Here is a 20,717-nt window from a genome sequence, read left to right as displayed (position 1 = left end):
AGTATGAAGAACAATACTTTGGAAGTCAGGTATGAAGACTCTCTTCCCCATCCACAGAGTTTACAACTTCACAGTTCAATACGTCACACTCTAGTCAACTTGGCCAACGGCTCATGCTTGAGCAGATAATACAGAATTTCCTGTAGAGCCCAGGCACTGTCATACGTGCTGGTGATACAATGGTGTACAAGACGGATGAGGCCACCTTTCTGCACCTTCCATTCTTGGGCGTGTAGGATGGGGGAGTAAGCTAGTCAACAACAAGTCAATGAAGGAGAAAATATCAGATAGTCACAAGTGTTAGGAAGAACATAAAGCATATGACTGGAATGAAAGTGGCAAGATGAGGAACAATTCTTCACGGGCTCTCTGCTTCCTCCCAGTTTTAGATTCTCTAGGAAAAATAAATCTAGATAGTGAGAAGCCAATTAAGTTGAGTCTTCCACTCTATTAGGGTAGTAATTCCCCCCAAAGGCCCTCTAACCAAGAAACTGATCACAGTGGCTGATAATGAATGCGAATGGTTCCTCAGTTCGAATATATTTATTACTGAGGATAAAGAATAGATATGCTTTTGCATTACTTTTCTCCTAAACTATCTGGATAATTGTAGCATCCATCACTTCCTGTTAATTTTCAGTTTAATAACAACTCCAAAAAGGTTGATGTAACATATCCACTGAGTAATGGAGTAAATTTTCCAACGTATCTGTGGAATCAAGTCTCACTGTTTCATAGCCAAACACAACATATTCTAGGAAATGATAGTCATGTGGCATTTCTCTGAATCCTTGTAATTTAATGTTCACATCAGAATCATACTTACGGTGGCCCAAAGGGAAGATAATGCAAACAAAGAAGGAAGGCAATAGCTCTTCTCCCAACTCTGCTACAAGTAACTGTACCACCTTAGAGAAATCCTTTATCTTGCATGAGTCCCTGGTTCCGTATCTGTAGGGATGGAAAGGAATTCTAAAGTCTCTCTGCCAGCATACACATTCTGTGATGCTGAAATACAATTATGGTAGGATACAATGATTGACTTATGTGTGCTTCCTCTGCTGGTGTATTCTGATCAAGATACAAGGAAAATGAGTTCACTTTCAACACATTTCTTTAAGAAACAACTAAAAGGCAAAGGTATAAAGAAGGAGATAGGATTTGAAGAGGCAGGAAACTACTGGCCTACTCAGTGACCATTTGCTGACCTGAATATAAGAGAGAGAGAGAGTGGTGCACAAAAGAAAGCAAAGAGTTTCAGTTTTAGAGAATGAAGTATCTAATTAGTTGATTCATGAGGTCATATTATAGTGGCCACGGGTAGGTTAACAACAGCTAAACACTATGCCAGATGCTGTAGAGGAAATCACACTAAACAGTCAAATATTCACATTAAAACTCAGGTAACAATTCTTTATCATACTGCAGACCATATCAACCACGCAGAGATTTGTGTGTGGCAAAAAAGAAAAACAAATTATTCTCTTGGATCTGGCACTGATTTACTACCATAGAAAGAACTACATGCAGAGTTTATAACCACTTCCTTCTGGAATGGAAATCACAGTACCTGCTTCTTACCAGTATATTCCAGTAGCTAATGAAACAACACGATCGCCACAAAAGACAAAAACAGCACACGTACACACAAGGCATTACCAGGTTGGGGCAGACTGTTATACAGATGGACACTTGGGGTTCCCGAAATGTACTGGGGATTCCTCCTCTTCCTTCCTGTCCTACAAGCTTGGTAAGTCTTGGTAGGTTTTCTCTTCCATGTTGATTCAGAAGGCAAATTGTAAATCAGACTAAACTTTCTTTTATATGTTCCACAACTTGGTCAACCCAATACTTGCCCTTCCATTATATCATGCCAGGATATAATCACAAGAGTTAGTATTGGGACGCAAAGTCACATATTGGGGAAAAAAGAATTATGAGGCCCTTTTGAAAAAGATAAAAGTTGAGAACAATTTTCTTATTCTTTTCCAATTATCTCCTAAAAGAAAGGACGACACGGGGAAGTATTTTCACAAATACTGTGAGGTGTGGCTTCATCCAGGTGGATTTCATCCTACTCATTTTTTGTAACGCCTAAGGTAGGGATCAGCAAACATTTTTGCAAAGGGCCAGACAGCTAGTACTTGGGGCTCTGCAGGCTAGCTGGCCTCTGCTGCACCTGCTGGACTCCCTGCCATAGTGCAAAAGCAGCCAGAGACAGTAGGTAGATGAAGAAACATGGTTGGGGTGCAATACAGCTTTCTTGGTGCACACTGAAATCGGAACTTGAGCCCATGTTCATGTGTCACACAATATTCTTCTTCTTTTGATTTGTTTTCAACCATTTTAAAACGTAGATACCATTCTGAGCTTGCAGGCTGTACAAAACGAGGCTGACCCCTGTTCTAAGGCATCACAATGCTGGTGACGTACCGTGCGGAGGGTCTCTGAGAAAGAGGGTGAACGGACAGTGGGGTCAAATCCGGATGCTAGGCATGTTTACGTGTATATACTTGCACGTGTGCTTCCATGTAAGTACACACAGGTGTGAATATGTGTGACTTTACATAACACTCATGGACATCTGTCCTCTGCATTTGAACACAGTAACTGTCATCAGAGGGATGCAGACACATACGGTGCTCTGGGCATTTTCTACACTGTATACACAGATAACTTTATTCATTCCCTCATTCGCGCATGTTTACTGGGCACCTCCTTTACTGAAGTGGCATAATCCTACATGTGTACTTAAGACAGCCAAACTCAACAAGCACTCAGGAGAGTAAGAGCGAGTGAGAGCACTTTTGGGGGGTACAGCTGATTCCATCTGCCGTTCCACTCGATGGCCATCTGCCCTGGAGTGAGCCTCCAAAAGGACCACAGCCATGCTCTTCTCTGTGCACTGCTCAGGACAGACATCTGGTTCACCATGTTCTACTTCCTCCCCTGGGGTGGGGGCAGGGCAGAAGCAGCTCTGATGCTTTCTATTTTATTAGTAGTTTATTACTATATTCTGTATATTTCCTACTAAATTCCTTCCGTTCCTTTGCAGAGCAAGGCACGGGAATAAACAAATATTTATGGAGGATCTCCCATATTTCTAATTGTGTGCTAAACCTAGTGGAAAATTAAAGAGAAAACATATAACCCTTTTAAAAATATGTCATAATCATGATTACATGTTTCTTTTTAGCATTATTTCATTACAAGAATGAAACTTGGAGGTTTGTCAGTGGTTAATGAATGGTGCGAATTTCCAACACGATCTGGCAACTGAAGATGCGGAAGCTATGGAAAGAGCAAGCTTAGGTCTGGGACCGACGAGAAACTCTATCTGCTCTGAAGGAGAGTGGACTGTCCTTTAGGAAATGTAAGAAGGTTTGCTCTCCTTCTTCTGTCCCCAGCCTCCTCCCTCCCTCCCCACATACACTAAACTGTTATTCAGAGAAAGGGAAAGCCAGATGGTTTGGGGGATTAGCAGTGAGGAAAGGCCCAAGTTTCACCTCAAGGTTGTTATTAAATTCGAGCGCAGATTGGCAGGGATACAGAATTCGGGCCATCTGAGAGCTCTTTGGGAGTCTTGGTCAGGTTCCTAATGAGCAGGTGTTGACACGGAAAAGGCTGCCTGTACACCAGCGCTGCAGGCACAGCGCGCTGCGGGTACCCGGGTGTTACCTGGGTGCTGCCCCATCCTCCCCAAGACCTCCTCCCACCCCAGGAAACCGTGTGCCCAACTCTGCACATCCTGCCATGCTCTGTTCCTTCTGGCAGCAAACTCAATAAAATCCATCAATCAAACATTTTAAAGTGTTGACTATTCTGCAGATGTGGTGATTTCACAACACACTGCCCAACTTTTAAAAATCTTCTCCAGCATAATCAAATTTCATTTGGGCCCCAGAAAGTTTCAATACCCCCTTGAAGGTTGTGCTTGTTCATTAGAGAGGACGCCCTATAGTAACCATTTCTTTTCAGCTTTTTTCTCTCTTTTTTTTTTTTTGCTGCACAGCATGTGGATTTTAGTTCCCCGACCAGGGATCGAACCCGAGCCTCCTGCATTGGAAGGGTGGAGTGTTAACCGCTGGACCGCCAGGGAAAGTCCCTATTAACCATCTCTTAGATGGCAACTGGCCTTAACAGTCTATTCAATAACAATAAAATAGATATCAAAACCTCTAATACAGGGTTTTGCCTTGCTTTGTAGCCATGGTAAAATCTAATGCAATTTGTCCAAAGTCTATATTCCACCAGTGATGAGAGTGACAATGGTGGGATTTACTAAATAGAAATATCACTGTACTACAGATGTGTAACATATGCTACCTTGTCAGGGAGCTTATCAATTAGGCTGTTAAGAAAAGCACAGAATCATGGCTAGCAGTTTAACACAGAAGCAATACCTGTGTCTACTTTCAACAGTAATTTTCTAGCCAACAGATTTTTTTTTAAGACTCTGGATCCTATCACTATTCAAGTTAGAAGAAAGATGTAAGAATGCTAATTCTGCTTCCAACCCAAACTTTTACTAGCCTTTTTCACGATGGTGATGTTTTAAAATAAAAACATGACGCTTATTAGAGAAAAATTTTCCCAGTTTTTATGAGTTCTTGCAAATGTTAACAGCAAAACAAAAATCCTAAAGGAGCTACTGCATTTCACAATGCCGTGCTCTATTAGGGTGGCAATAAAACCAGTCTTTTGCCATGCCACGCAGCTTACGGGATCTCAGTTCCCGGACCAGGGATTGAACCTGGGCCATGGCAATGAAAGCGCCGAATCCTAACCACTAGATCACCAGGGGACTCCCAGTTCTGTAGATTTTATAAGGTTTGAAAGCTCTTATTATATAGAAAGCAGCAACAAAAAATACAAATAATCCTGAAATTGTGGCTCTGTAGGGCTTTTTTAAAAGTAAATTTTATTTACTTTTCCCATATCTTCCATACATATTCATTCTAAAAATCTCAAATCATGGATTTAAAAACAGGAAAATAAAACCCATTTTGCCTTCATGTCTTTTCACCTGTTAGGATGGCTACTACCAAAAAAGACAATGCTACTCCTGGGTGTATATAACAAGTGTTTGGCAAGGATGTGGGAAAGCCCACTGTTGATGAGAATGTAAATTAGAAAACAGTATGGAGCATCTTCAAAAAACTAAAACTAGAACTACCATATGATCAAGCCCTTCTACTTCTGGGTATATAGCTGAAGGAAATGAAGTCACTATCTCGAAAAGATATCTGCACCCCCATGTTCACTGCAGCATTATTTACAATAGTCAAGACATGGAAACCACCTAAGTGTCTATCAACAGATAAAAGGATAAAGAAAATTTTATACTTATACACACACACACACACACACACATAAATGGAATATTATTCAGCCATTAAAAAAGGAAATTCTGCTGTTTGTGACAACAATCGGTGGATCTCGAGGGCGTTATGCTAAGTAAAATAAGTCAGGCAGAGAAAGACAAATACTGTATGATCTCACTTATGTGTAGAATCTAAAAGAAAAATCAAATTCATAGATGCAAAAAGCAGATTGGTGATTGCCATAGGTAGTGAGTAGAGGGTGGGTGAAATGGATGAAGGTGGTCAAAAGGTACAAACTTCCACTGATAAAACAGAAAAGTTCTGGAAATCTAATACACAGCATGGGAACTGAAGTTAATAATAGTGTCACACATTTGAAAGTTGCTAAGAGAACAGATCTTAAAAATCCCCATGGCAAGAAAAAAATTGCAACTATGTAAGGTGGTGATGTTAATTAAACTTCCTGTGGTGATCATTTTGCTATATACACATATACCCAATCATGCTGTACACCTAAAGCTCATACAATGTTACATGTCAATTATATCCCAACAAAACAATAAAAAGTCATATTGCCATCATTCAGAAATAACCACCATTAAAATTTTCTTGTATATTCTTCCAAGCCTTTCTTTTTGCATATATGTATTTATAAATAATTATCCACCTAAAATATAATCATACAAGTAGCAACAAAATCTGCTTTTAAGTATATATATCAACTACATATAATGGACATCCATGCAGCTCACTAAATACTCTTCTATAACTTTTAAATGGTTGTATAATATTCCATGTAATAAACATGCCATATTTAAAAAAAAAATCAATCCCCTTCTATTAGACATTTAGAATGCCTTCAATTTTTCCATGACAGAAATGCTATAAATGACTACTTGTCACCAGATGAGTTCACACACCGATTAGTAACTTAGGATAAATTTCTAGAGGTAGGTTTCTGGAAAGGTAAAACAAATTTGACTTAATGGATAGGCTTACTTTAAACTGATAAAAATGCAGTTTAATTCTATCATCCCATTCCCACTTCAGCTTTTATTTTCTGTGTCCAAAAACGTCTCTATTGACAGACAGGATGAGCGTCCTAGAGAAATATATTACCTATGCTAGCTAAATTGACTACCTTTCTTTTTACTTACAATTTATCCACAGATGAGAATTAAGACCCAGACTGTTTTTTAAGCCCTAAGTCAACATATCTATGATAATTTTTACCAGCGCCACATTTTGAATTCCTAAAGTATTATGGACCAAAAAATAGCTTGAATCTCTACTGGTTTGAGGTTGTATAGACAACCAAAATATGTACTAACTTATAAAACAAAAACATGTAAGCCATCAAAATCTTCCTAAGTATTAATAGGAAAAATGGGGTTGCTTTTGATGAGACAGTGAAGAAAGCAATGTTCTGTAAAATCCAGAAAGACGCACTGACTGTCATATCACAATATTGATAAGACCAGATTACACACAACTGCCAAATTCATAACAGTTGTTCTGTAATAATACACCTTAATATGTGAAAGATTGCCAAAATGGTGTTCATTCTCCCCTGCCACACAGCCACAGTTGTTTGTAATTGGTGGTAGGTCTGTTTTCCCACCTTATAACTCTGAATTGTTCTTGTGACTTACTTTGGTCAAAAGAACGTGGGGGGAAAAGCCACTGTGGTCCTACACCTAGACCTTAAGAGGATGTTCATACCTCCATTCTCTCAATGAACACTGCTGACCCATCATGCCAACAAGCCTGGGTTCGCCTGGACCATGAGGAGACACACTTGGTCTGCCACCCTCATTGCCCCAGCCAAAGCCACCCAAGCCCCAGAAGCAGAGCACCTAGCAGACTAGCAGCTGACTAAAGACTCCTGCGTGACCCTAAGAACTGCCTAGCTGATCCTAGCCCAAATGGCCCACCCACAGCAAAATAAATGGTTACTATTTTAAGTCATTAAGTTTGGGATGGTTTGCTACACAGCATAACTGATGCCTTAAAAGTCAGAGAATACAAGTTATAAATACTAAGAATTAAAGAGGGACTATCACTATAAAGCCTATGCCAATAAATTGAAAATTTAGGTGAAATGGAATAATTTCTTAAAAAAATACAACTCATCAAAACGTACACAAGATTGAAAACTAGAGTTGCCCTATGATCCAGCAATCCCACTTCTGGGCATTTACCCAGACAAAACTATAATTCAAAAAGACACATGCTCCCCTATGTTCACAGCAGCATTATTTACAATAACCAAGGTATGGAAGCAACCTAAATGCCCATCGACAGATGAATAGATAAAGAAGATGTGGTCCTTATATACAATGGAATACTACTCAGCCATAAAAAGAATGAAAAAATGCCATTTGCAGCAACAGGCATGGAGATTATCATACTAAGTGCAGTAAGTCAGAAAGAGAAAGACAAATACCATATGATATCATTTATATGTGGAATCTAAAATTGGCACAAAGGAACATATATACGAAACAGAAACATACTCACAGACATAGAGAACAGACTTGTTGCCAAGGGGTTAGTGGGGGGTTAGGAGAGGGAAAGATTGTGGTTGCCAAGGGGTTGGTGGGGGGTTAGGAGAGGGAAGGAGAGGGATTTAGCAGATGCAAACTATTACATTTAGGATGGATAAACAACAAGGTCCTACTGTATAACACAGGGAACTATATACAATATCCTACAATAAACCATAATGGAAAGGAATATGTATATGTACAACTGAGTCATTTTGCTGTACAGCAGGAATTAACATAACATTGTAAATCAACTGTACTTCAATAAAATAAAAAACATAAGTTGAAAAGGAAAATCTTAAGAGGCTATTTTTTTTAAAGAAATTGAAATCATATAAAATCATCCCACAAGGGAAACGCCACATGCATATGGTTTCTCTAGTGAGTTTCACCATTTAGGGAAGAAATATCAGTATTATACCAACTCTTTGAGAAAACAGTGGAAGTAGAGACTCAACTCACTTTACAAGGCTACCATAAACTTAATACCAAAACCTAACAAAGAAATGAACAAAAAAATAATATAGAATGATCTCTCTCACCAAGAAAAATGCAAAAATGCTTTAGAAAATATTAGCAAAATTGAATTTAGCAGTAAAGTGAGGTTTATTTCAAATATGCAAATTTGATTTAACATGTCAAAAAATATCAAGGAAGACAATGTATCACAACAACTAATAAAGGGAAAAAATCTATATGATCATTTCAACAGGGACAGACAATACTTTTAACAAAATTCCAACCACTTACAATATTAAACCTCACCAAGTTAGAAACAGAAGGAAATTTCCTCAGTACGATTTTTTCAAAAGTCTATGAAAGACCTACAAAAGCTATTATTATACACAATGGTGATATATCGAATACTTTCCTACAAAGGGTAAGAACAAGGTATGTCCACTCTTACCATTTCTATTCAATATTATACAGAAGATCTTAGCAGTGTAATAATAAGGCAAAGAAAAGAAATAGTCTTGAAGATAGGAAAGGAAGAGTATAACTGTCTCTTTTCACAGATGACATGATTATTTACATAGGAAAATACTGAGGAATTGACAAAACAACTTCTAAAACCAATAAGTGAATTTAGCTTGCATTCAGAATATAAGATTAATACACAAAAATTATTGAATTGGGAGATTGGGATTGCCATATATACACTTAATAAGAAAAAATATCAAATTGTACACTTTAAATATATGCAGTTTATTGTATGTCAATTGTATCTCAATAAAAATTCTTGAAAAAGAAAAGATTAATATACAAAAATTATATACACTGGCTGTAAACATTGGAAAACGAAATTTAAAAAAAGAAACCCACTTTTGAAGGTACCATAATCCGTAAAACACTCAGGAATAAATCTAATGAAAGACATGCAAGAACCCCACATTGAAATTACACTGAAATCATTGCTGAGAGAAATTGAAGATCTAAATAAACATAGAGAACTCCCCCATTCATGAACTGCAAGTCCCAACATTGTGAAAATATCAGTTTTCCTCAGATCTATAGAGTCAATGAAATTCTAGTCATAACGCCACCAGATTTTTTTTAATAGACAAGCTTATTCCAAAATCTGTATGTGAATGCAAAGGACCTAGAATATCTAAAGTAATCTTGAAAAATAAAAACAAAGTTGGAAGACTTACACTAGCTGAATGGAAGGCTTACCGTAAACCCACAGTGATCAAGAGCGTGTGGTACTGGTGTTACAAGAGGCAAACAGATCATTGGAAGAGAAACAGACCTGCACTGATACCTTTCATTTATTTATAATAAAGGCACAAAGCAATTCAACAGGGGAAAGAATGCCTTTTGAACAAACTGAGCAAAACAACTGCATACCCATATGGATAATAATACCTTCTATCCCCACTTCATGCTACGCACTGAAAGGAATTCAACTTCACCAGACACTTACAAAGGTCCAATCCACAAAAAGTTGCTCATCATAGTTAGTCATCAGGGAAATACAAATTAAAGCCACCATGAGATACCACTGTCATCTACTAGAAAGGCTAAAATTAACAAGACTGACACCATCAAGAACGTGAAACAACCAGAACTCTAATACATTGTTAGCAGGGGTGTGAAATTGTACAATCACCTTGGAAAAAAAGGTTTCCCAGTTTCTGATCTTATGACCTAATAACTCTGCTCCCAGATGTTTACACAAGAGACAAAAAAGAACATGTCCACAAAATACCTGTATAAGAGGGTTCAAAGTAGATTTATTCACAATAACTTAAAACTGGAGATAGCCCAGGTGTCCACCAACAAACGGGTGAATGGATACACTATGGTGAGCTCATAAAACTAGTACTACTCAGCAACAAAGAGCAGCGAGCTACTATTATACACAACAACACACTGAGTCTCAGACACATAATACTGAGTGAAAAAGATGAGAGAACGGTAGTTGCTTCTGGGAGTGGCTGAGAAGGGGCACGAGGGAATTTTCTGGGGTGACCGTAATATTTTACATCTCAACAAGGCTCACTTGCAAAAATTCATCAAATGGTACATTTACATTTTTGCCACTCCACTGTATGTACATCTTACCTAAAAAAAAGTAAAAACTGATCTCCAGTTAGTTCTAGTGGTGTCAACACCCTACTCTGAAATGCATAAGTAAAAAATAAGATGGATTGATGGGTGGATAGAGAAATTGGTAGATGGATATATACGTAATAAAACAAATACAGCAAAATGTTCATTGTTGACTCTAGATGGTGGGTACATGAGTGTTCAGTGTACAATGTTTCACCCTTTTTACGTATTTGAAAATCGTCTTAATAGCATGTTGGAGAAAAAGTAACTGATGCTACATGGTAGACCACTTTTGTTTTCATACCATTTTCACATACAAGAGGTTACTTTCTCACAATCTTGTAAGATAGACAAGGTTGGCATCATTAACTCTGTTTTATGGCTGAAGAAACTGAGTCATAAAAGACCTGTTTAAAGTGTTAGGACAGTAAATAGTAAAGCAGGAGTTTAGGGGATGTCAAATTTTTTTGTAAATGGTCAGATAGGAAATATCTTAGACCATACAGGCACTATCACAACTACTGAACTTTTGTAGCATGAAAGCAGCCACAGACAATTTTGAAATAAAAAGACGCAGCTGTGTTCCAATAAAACTTTATTTACAAAAATAGGCCCATAAGTTATAGTTTGTTGATCTCTAGATGACAGTTCAAGTTTTCTCATTACAGAGGGTATATAGATAAAAGGATTGATTTTAAAGCCAGACTGACCTGTGTTTTACTTACTACATGGATTATAACCATTAAATTAGAAAACGCTTATGAAGTAACTAGCATAGTGCCTGTTTTATAGCTGATATTCAATAAATGTTTTTTTCATTACCTTGCCTTTTTCTTATTCATTGTTTTTGCCACTACCCCTCATGGCCTGGATAAATTATAACAAGAAAACAAGCTGCTTAATGTTGCTCAGCCAAATTAATCAAGCATAGTAGACCTTTTGCTTAGGAAATCTATATCAGTTGCACTGTCAATGGAAATGCAGTGTTTTTCCTACATTTTCTAGGACAACCTTCAGATGGAAATGTACTGAGAGTCCTTCAGGTTTTCTGCTCTAACACATGAAGTTCCCACTTATCACTTCACACTCCACATTTGAGTGAACAAGTTGGTTGAGTTTCTCTCAGGCCATTTCTCCAATCTGCCTGATTTCACTTACTTCTTGTTGCTCAGCTATGTTAGTTGTATCCAAAATCCCACTGAAAATCAACTTTTTCCTTAAGCATGTGGTGCCTCTACTACATTCTTTTATTTTTGGCCTCTCTCCAAACACCTTGAAGCAACTGAGGCAACGAAACACTAGTGATAATTGTAACGTATTCCCCTCTACAGAACTGCGCAGGTACAAATTATCCAACCGTCTCTTAATGATTTAGCATATCAATGGGCAAAGTTGCAAGAGTATAACCAAACATTAGGTTATAAGGGAAGAGCCATCTTCTGCCATCTATAAGATGGCTTACAGGGACTTCCCTGGTGGTCCAGTGGTAAAGTATCTGTCTTGTAGTGCAGGGGACATGGGTTCCATACCTGGTCGGGGAACTAAAATTCCACATGCCACAGGGCAGATAAGCCCGCGTGCCACAACTACTGAGCCTGTGCACCTCAACTAGAAAGGCTGTGTGCCACAAACTACAGAGCCCACATGCTCTGGAGCCTGTGCATCACAACTACAGAGCCCACACACTCTGCAGCCAGCGCACCACAACTAGAGAGAAAACCCGGGGACTTCCCTGGTAGTGCAGTGGTTAAGAGTCTGCCTGCCAATGCAGAGGACATGGGTTTCATTGCTGGTCCAGCAAGATCCCACAGCCCATGGAGCAACTAAGCCCGTGTGCCACAACTACTGAGCCTGTGCTCTACAGCCCACGAGCCACAACTACTGAGCCTGCATGCTGTAACTACAGAAGCCCATGCGCCTAGAGATGGTTCTGCACAAGAGAAGCCACTGCAATGAGATGCCCACACACTGCAACCAAGAGTAGCCCCCACTCAGCACAGCTAGATAAAGCCCATGCAGAGCAATGAAGACCCAATACAGCCAAAAATCAATCAATCTTAAAAAAAAAAAAAAAAAACCCACACGCCACAGCTATAGAGAAGCTTGTGTGATGCAAAGAAGACCCTGCTTGTGCAATGAAAGATCCTGCATGTCACAACTAAGACCTGATGCAGTCAAAAATTAAAAAAAAAAAAAAATTAAAAAAACTTTAAAATGGCTTATAAAATATTGTGATACCATCAAAACAATAACAGATCCATTAAATGAGCATTTAGTGTGTGTCAAGCACACTGTTAACCATTTCATTCTTCCATTCCTTCATTCATTCATTCATCAACGTGTAGGAAATACCTACTATGTGCCAGGATTTACATAAACTATCTAATGAATCTGTACCAAAAGTCTCTAAGGTGGGTATTATAATTCCTGTCTTATAAATTGCGTAAACTGAGACTAGAAGTAATTAAATTACTCTTCCAATGTCCCACGGATGGGCATGGCAGAGCCACTGCCTTGCACAGAGCGAACATTCTGGGCACTTTCAGTATCTCTTGCGAATGTGCATTTACTGTCACGTGTGTCAGGTGTTTCTGTAATTGCTTTGCCCTCTTCCGGTACGTTTGCCCTGTATCTGCCACTGTGTCATCTCTGTGAAGGACCGGACCAGGAGGCTACTCGCTGCGACCACCTCCCAAATCTCCCGCACTGCTCTCTGCACAGCATAAGGTCAATAGCTTCTGTGGTTCTTACCCTCAAGCCCCACCACCATCTGTTCCGACAGCTCACTTTCCAGCACGCGCCCCACATGATGTTTTCTCATTTTATTCCCAGCTTCTCTAGAATTAAACTGTGGAAGGCGAAAGAGTCAGGGACTCCCTCTCCTACGAAAAACTCCTTCCACTTTGAACGAGGCCAATGATACTTGAACAGTCTGCTACACTGCTCAAGTTTTCTCATTGTAACAAGAAAGAATGACTGGAGGAGTGACTGAAAGCAATGAACACACCCCTCTATAAACTTAAAAGTGGGCAATTTCAAGAGATACTTCCTCCCAGCGGGTATATACAAAACACACAGGTCCCTGCAGCCTCCTGCTGATGCACTGCTCCTGGTCCTGAGACTTCTTCTTTCTTTGCTTTCCTTCCCTAGCTAGGCTTTTATACAAACTCAGAGCCTTCTGCGTAAAGACTCCACCTTCTTAGATGTGCTTCTGAGATCAGCGAGTAACACTGGGAACGCGAACTAATTAAAAACTGTAAGGGGTTCAGAAAACAAACAAGCGCAGAGCAATGCTGTTATCATGTGGCTTCTGCCTGACACTGCGGTCCTTGCTAAACAAGCAGCAACGTCACTATATCTAGGAAGGAAGGCAAAGTAAAATTTGTGCTGCAAGTTGCCAGCTGGCTTCAAATTCCTCTTTCCTGAAATTATAGACATAGCTACTGCTGCGGTGAGGGTTGCAGCTGATTTCTCCTTTTACTTTGATTTTTAAAAAGCCTCAGACGGTAACTAGACTTACTAGGGTGATTGTTTATGCAATGTATACAAATAGCAAATCACTGTGTTGTACACTTGAAACTAATATAATGTTATGCCAATTATGCCTTAATAAAAAATTAAAATTAAAAAAGTCTCCCTTTACTCCCCTAGCCATGCAGTCTCATTTTGCATGGCTTGAAAGTTTGGTGTTGGTTCATGAAGGAAGCTCCTCACCAACCCAAATGGCACCTTCTTCAGTTCCAGGACGACCAAAACAACACGACAATATTACTTTTACTTTTCTCATCAGTGGGTATTAGTGTCTCCTTTCTGAAACGAATTTACCACAAACATCCTTGCATATATCACACTGGAGAGATTATCAGTCTATTTGCATGCTATTTGTTTAAAATGAAACAGAACTGAGGTCTTTTCTGATTAAGTATAAGTATATAAAGGCTGAGGCTGAATTATTTTCCACGGGTTAGTTACTGAAACTGAAGTGCAGGAAGTAGCTTTTGTAAAGGAGTTGGACTCCTTTTCTATCCCCTTTGCAGACCCAGCCTGCTTTCCCATGGAATATGAGTCCTTCCATCCTGGGCCTTTTCCTCTTATCACTCTAGACCATCTCATCCACACCCACTGCTTCAATTATCACCTACATTAGATGACTCCCAGCCCAGACCCCCTTCTCTGAGCTCCCCACCCTCAAACTCAATTGCCTTTTTGACATCTACCCTTGGATGTCTCAAACTCAATAACATACAAGGGTAAACACATGACGTGCCTCCCACAAGTCTACCACTCCTCCTTTGCTCAGACAACCGCACCATCACCCATAACACAGGAGCTTCTGCCACCTCCCTCAGGTCTTGGGCCATGTGGTCTGAACCACCCAGCTTTCAGCTTCATCTCACACATACGCTCCTCACTCCTCCTGATTCAGCCACTCTGGTCTCTGCCAGTCCCTCTGTCACCCCTCTGACCTCTCCTCTTCACCTAGATGATGCCTCCTCATCCTTCAAGTATCAGCTTGAGAACTGCACCCTTGATGTCCTGACCAGGTCAACTCCTTTCCTTGTAGGTTTCATAGTATCGTACACCTCCCTTCAAAGCAGGAGTCATAGACACAGACTCCTTTTTGTGCAGAAGTACTTGATTAATGCCTAAATTCTTTACACCAGGTTGTTAGCTCCACAACAAGGGAAGGAGGGAAGGGACAATGTCTGTTTTTGTTCAAGTTGTATTTCATAGAGCTTGAAGGACATGACACTTAACAGGAGCTTCTCATTAAACATCTGTTGGAAGGAAGTCAGGGAGAGAGCGAAGGGAAAAACCCAAAAACCAATGAGAATATTTGTGTTTATCAAACTTTGGTTGGTATAGCAGATACCACGTAGATGGTCTCCATACAATTTCCACTTTCCTGCTGAGCGCTTATCTTGACTCCCTTTCCCAGTCTCCTTGTAGCTGGGTGAAGCCACGTGACCGAGAAGGGAAAGGACGGAGATTGATGTGAAATGTGGCACCTCCAGGCCTGGCCCTTTACAACTTCCCACACAGTCTTTGACCCCCTCCCTCCGTCTCTTCTGGTGGCTGTGGACCAGCTACCAAGGATCCACTGATGGACTCCAAGGGCCTGGGTGCTGGGGTCCCGAGCTGTTCTGTAAGTAACTGCACAGCACCTGCACCAAGGCCCACTAGTCTGTGATGCGGACCAGAAACAGACCTTTACTGTGCTAGATTTGGGGTTGTTTAGCCATTAGGCTATGCCAATTCATGGAGTTTGGAAGAGACAACAAGATAGAGCAGTTCTCACCCTCTGTCTGTGAATCTCCTTATGTAGACTATTTTGCTTTTCTCACTTGGAGAAAAGTTATGCTGAGCTTAGGGTTCAGAAGGTAAATATGTTTTAGTGTGAAATATACAATTGGTTAGCAATAACTGTACTTTCTGGTCAGAGCAACCTAAACAGAGAAACGTTAAACTCCTCTCTGCCAGAGAAAGCTGGGCTATTAAGGCTAAATATGTTGTTTTCTTGCTGGTTCTTTTGTGTATCTGAGACAAGAACAACTGAGAAAATAGCACTTCTAATAGAGCCATCTTGGGGAGGAGGGTCTAGTTGAAAGGTGGTCCGCTTCTACTACTCAGGAGGGGCGGGCATGGGGAGCACTGGAATGGAACTGGACTGCAGTTCGGGGGTGAGGCACCTATGTGCAAACCTTAGCAACCTGTGACATCTGAACATGAAATAATTAAGAAGCAAAAGTTGTTAAAAGAGTTGATCATAAAAGTTTTCATCACAAGAAAAAAAAACGGTAACTACAGTTGACCCTTGAACATGGGTTTTTGCATAGATCTCCTTATATGTGGATTTTTTTTTTTTGAATAGTAAGTACTACAGTACCACATAATCCATGACTGGTTGAATCTGCAGATTCAACCACGGATACAGAGGGCCGACGATAAGTTATAAGCTGATTTTTGACTTCGTGGAGGGTCAGGGCCCGTAACACCTGCACTGTTTAAGGGTCAGCTGTATGTGAGGCGATGGATGTTGTAGCAGTCATTCTGTAATCCATACAGACATCAATCATCATGTTGTACACCTTACATCATACCAAGTTATATGTCAACTATATTGCAGCAAAACTGGGGTGGGGATAAAAGCCACAGCACACTAGAGATGAGCCCAGATTCCAGAACCCGACTGCCGGGCTGGAAGCCCAGAGCCACCTCGCACTAGAGAACGGGCTCAGACATTTGCCTTCACTTCTCTGTGCCTCACCTTCCACATTTCTGAAACACAGAAATGAGGATACAGAAGAAACGACTCATAGTGTCTTTATGGAGATACAATAAGTTAATATTTGTAAAGCGCTTATCCCAGGAAGTGCTGTGTAAGCGTGAGATTGAGACAACAGACTGAGAGAGCTGGGGCAATGAATCTAATCTATGTACTATCTCCTTGTAACAGATCCTAGAATTTTTTTTGAGGAGAAACTACCTTTGAATCTTTCAAAGGCTTCTGCACACCACAGAAGAACCAAAAGAAGGGAATTCCTCATTGGCTGCTGGTTAGGAAGCATTTGGGGAGATGCTGACAGCCATCAGGTAGATAAACCATGCAAATGTTTGAAAATCTCACGGCCAATGACTACCCAGCTATTGGGAAGACTGAGCCATACCAGCTCCCCGAGAGCTGATACTGTTTATTATTTCCACCATGGTGTCCCCACTGCTAATTACTGCACCTCCACGGAGAAGATGTGTAACAAATAAGTAACCGATTGGTTTTGTCTCTAAGGACAATTGAAACTTTCTACTTAGGATTATGACCATTTTAATGTGCATATCTTATCTCTCTCACAAGTCACTGGAAGGCAGATTCCATACCTCATTTATCTTTTCACTCCCACTTAGCACAATATCTGGTACATAATAGAAACTCAATAAACAATTTGAAAGAATTCATGAATCAGTAAAGGGTCATCCATTGCCAACTCTTTAGTAATCTTTCTCTGCCATTTGTAAAACAGTAAAATCCGAGTTTACAAAACTCAACTGTGAAGTACAAAATAATCACCACCTTTCTTTTTCTTTTTTAATTCATTTTTTAAGCTCTTTATTGGAATATAATTGCTTTACACTCTTGTACCAGCTTATGAGGTACACCAAAGTGAATCAGCTGCATTTATACACATATCCCCGTATGCCCTCCCTCCCGCGACTCCCCCCCACCCTCCCCGTTCCGGCCCTCTACGGCATCACCCATCATCAAGTTGATCTCCCTTTGTTATACAGCAACTTCCCACTGGCTATCTTACAGTTGGTACTATATATAAGTCTATGCTACTCTCTCACTTCGTCCCAGCTTCCCCTTCGCCCCACCCCCCCATCCCCCCAACCCTGTGTCCTTCAGTCCATTCTCTGCATCTGCATCCCCATTCTTGTCTGAAGCAACGGACAAAGGATGAATCACCATCTTTCTATGACATCAAGCTTGAACCCTTTTATAAAAGGGGATTGTGGCAATTCTAGCCACTTCTTTCTCACTAAAGTTTTATGACCTTGAATGAAAACTTAATTTTAGCCAATTTACTAGAAGGCATATTAGTTCATAAAAGAAGTCTATTTTCCCTTCTGAAGTTATGCCACATTGTACACCAGTAATGAATTCATGATATGTGAAAGTAGAGGCTACCATGTTGCTTTATGTCTGTATCTGCAATACTTCCATGCTGAGTGCCTGAGCTTAAGCTCTACAGAACAAGTTTTAAAAATATAGATAAAATTCTTATTATATTGACACACTTCTCATCTAGCTCCCAAGATAATTATTAATTTTCCTTTTCTTTGGAGACAGTATAAAAATATGTAAGGCCCATCACTTGAATTCCAAAACAACATCGTTCACCAGCAAATATCACACTAACTTTGGGGAAATCTAGGCAATCCTGCAAACTAAAATAAAGTATGTGATTCTGCAAAAGTATGGAAGAAAAGCAGTTTTATTTTAAAAAAAAGGAGTTGAAATGTTTTATTCAGAATGACAGTGATATTTAATAAGTGAAATAAAATATACTCAAGTAATAATAACTCATAACAAAAATTGAGCACCAAAGGAAAAAGTGACATTATATAGGCACTATTATTTTGTCCCACATTTTAAAAATCTTTGCATTTTGAAAAAAGAAAAGATCGTTTCTATTATTCTCACAACACATTAACAATGGCATTTTAACTTAGCAACATTTATATTCATCAAGTAAAACATGCCAACAAGAGATGTATTCTGCTAAACAGATTCAATCCTATTCTCAGCAAATCCCCAAACATACCTCCTGCCGGGCAGGGACACACTGAACTGTAGCCTCTTTGTGTTCAGCCACAGAATGCACTTCCCATCCTCACATGGAGCAGACTCCAGCATGTAATGGGAACCCACAAATCGAATATTTCTCAGAAATGTACAAGATTATTTAATAGAGATCAATCTTTAGTGCAATTCAACAAACATAAGGCATATCCACAAATAACTACAGTAAAAGACAAGATCTCACAAGTAATTACAAAAAGAAAAGGTAGTACAAACAAGGGAGATCACCTTTGAAGATCAGGAAAGGAAGCCACTGTGAAGGAATGGGCTTTTGAGGGTGGGTAGGGTTTATGTTAATTTACCTTCTCTCCCGCATGCAATGGACTACTGCAGGCAGGTTGATGGTGTAATAATGCCGGCAGAAATCGTATGCATCCAAATTGTGTATGTTTAACAGGATGGTGAAATGAGACTGCTTCAACCTCCCATTTGGCCGGGGGCATAAAGTCAGTAGCAACCATGAGCAGCTTTGAGAGTGAGGCATCAGACAAGTAAGCAACATTTGCAAAGGGAGTGTCTGAGAGCCACTTCTGGGGTCTTGGTTTACTTCTCACCTCTAGACCATATGAGGTTGGAAAGGCTGAGGAGAGACAGTTGAAGACTAGAGAGGAATCCTGGGTGAGGTCAGTATGCTCTGAGTAATCCCCACCCACCCACTCACCCACAATGACTGGGAGAACAGAGTCAAGGAGTTTCCTCGGAAGTCTGAAGTGCCAGGAGCCTGTGAGCCTCCAGGTAAGCGGCTGTGACTCGGATGGAGGCTACTGGCAGGGAAAGAATCCACTGCACTGGCCGCTGCGTACAGCCCTGCCCCACCTGCAGCAAAGCACAGGTATTTCTTGTGATTAGCTGTGGGCCATGGGGATGAAAACAGCCCGGAGGCCCTGAAAATCCAGTCCAAGAGGGGTGCTGGAAGAAGCTACAGGCCTCCACCAGTCCCAGAGAAGGAGGAAGGTAAAATGAGTGGCCAGCCCGGGTCATGAGAAGTGCAGCTGACTGTTTTCAAAGGGGACCCCCTGACAACTCCAAAACAGGGGCAGCTTTGATCATCTGCAAAGCTTTGCAAAGAGAAGACCCTTTAAACTCCTCCTAAACACCAAAGGGAACCAGTGCCAGATTTCATCAGGGATGGTCCCTCCACCTGCTCTGACTCCAGAGTGGCCGTGAGCTGGCTCAGTGAACAGGGGGAGGGAGGATGGAGAAAGTGGGGACCAAATTTCCCCTGTCCCCATCCGTGCTACAGGCTTCCACTCAGGCTGGAACCGGAAGGAGGGAAGGGCTTTCACTTGAAGTTTGGAGGTTTTAAGTTATTACTATATTTGAATGAGCCTGTTAATTTCCTGAATGTATTCTTGTGATAGCCAGTGACCCAAAAAAGTCATAGGGTTTGCCTAATATTTCACCCAAGTAGCAAAGGAAATAGCACCTCAGAAAGGATTTCAGTGGGCAATAGGGGCACTGAATAGAGTTCTTTCTGATTCATGATTCCTACTCATTCAAATTCTGAACACACTCCATCAACAGATGAATGGATAAAGAAGATGTGGTACACATATACAGTGGAATACTACTCAGTCATAAAAAGGAACGAAATATTGCCACTTGTAGCAACATGGATGCAACCAGAGATTATCATACTAAGTGAAGTAAGTCAGAGGAGACAAATACCATATGATATCATTTATATGTGGAATCTAAAATATGACAAATGAACCTATATGTGAAATGGAAACAGACTCATGGACATAGAGAACAGACTGGTGGTTGCCACAGGTTAGGGGAGGGATGGAGTGGGAGGCTGGGGTTAGCAGATGTAAGCTATCATACATAGGATGGATAAACAACGATGTGCTACTGTACAGCACAGAGAACTATATTCAATAGCCTAAGATAAATCATAATGGGAAATATTTTTTAAAAGAATATATATATGTA

At 40.2% G+C, this 20,717-nt stretch overlaps 1 protein-coding gene across 2 annotated transcripts in view; it reads right to left on the bottom strand.

Annotated features, from left to right (window-relative positions):
* The window catches only part of ANK3 (ankyrin 3), a 679,472-nt gene that overhangs the window by 336,013 nt on the left and 322,742 nt on the right, over positions 1–20,717 (bottom strand). The gene's annotated exons all lie outside the window — the stretch shown is intronic.

This window comes from Hippopotamus amphibius, chromosome 5 (assembly GCF_030028045.1).
Source record: "Hippopotamus amphibius kiboko isolate mHipAmp2 chromosome 5, mHipAmp2.hap2, whole genome shotgun sequence".
NCBI classification, from domain to species: Eukaryota; Metazoa; Chordata; class Mammalia; order Artiodactyla; family Hippopotamidae; genus Hippopotamus; species Hippopotamus amphibius.
Note: the sequence above shows the minus strand (reverse complement) of the source record. Positions and strands in the feature narration are given on the sequence as shown.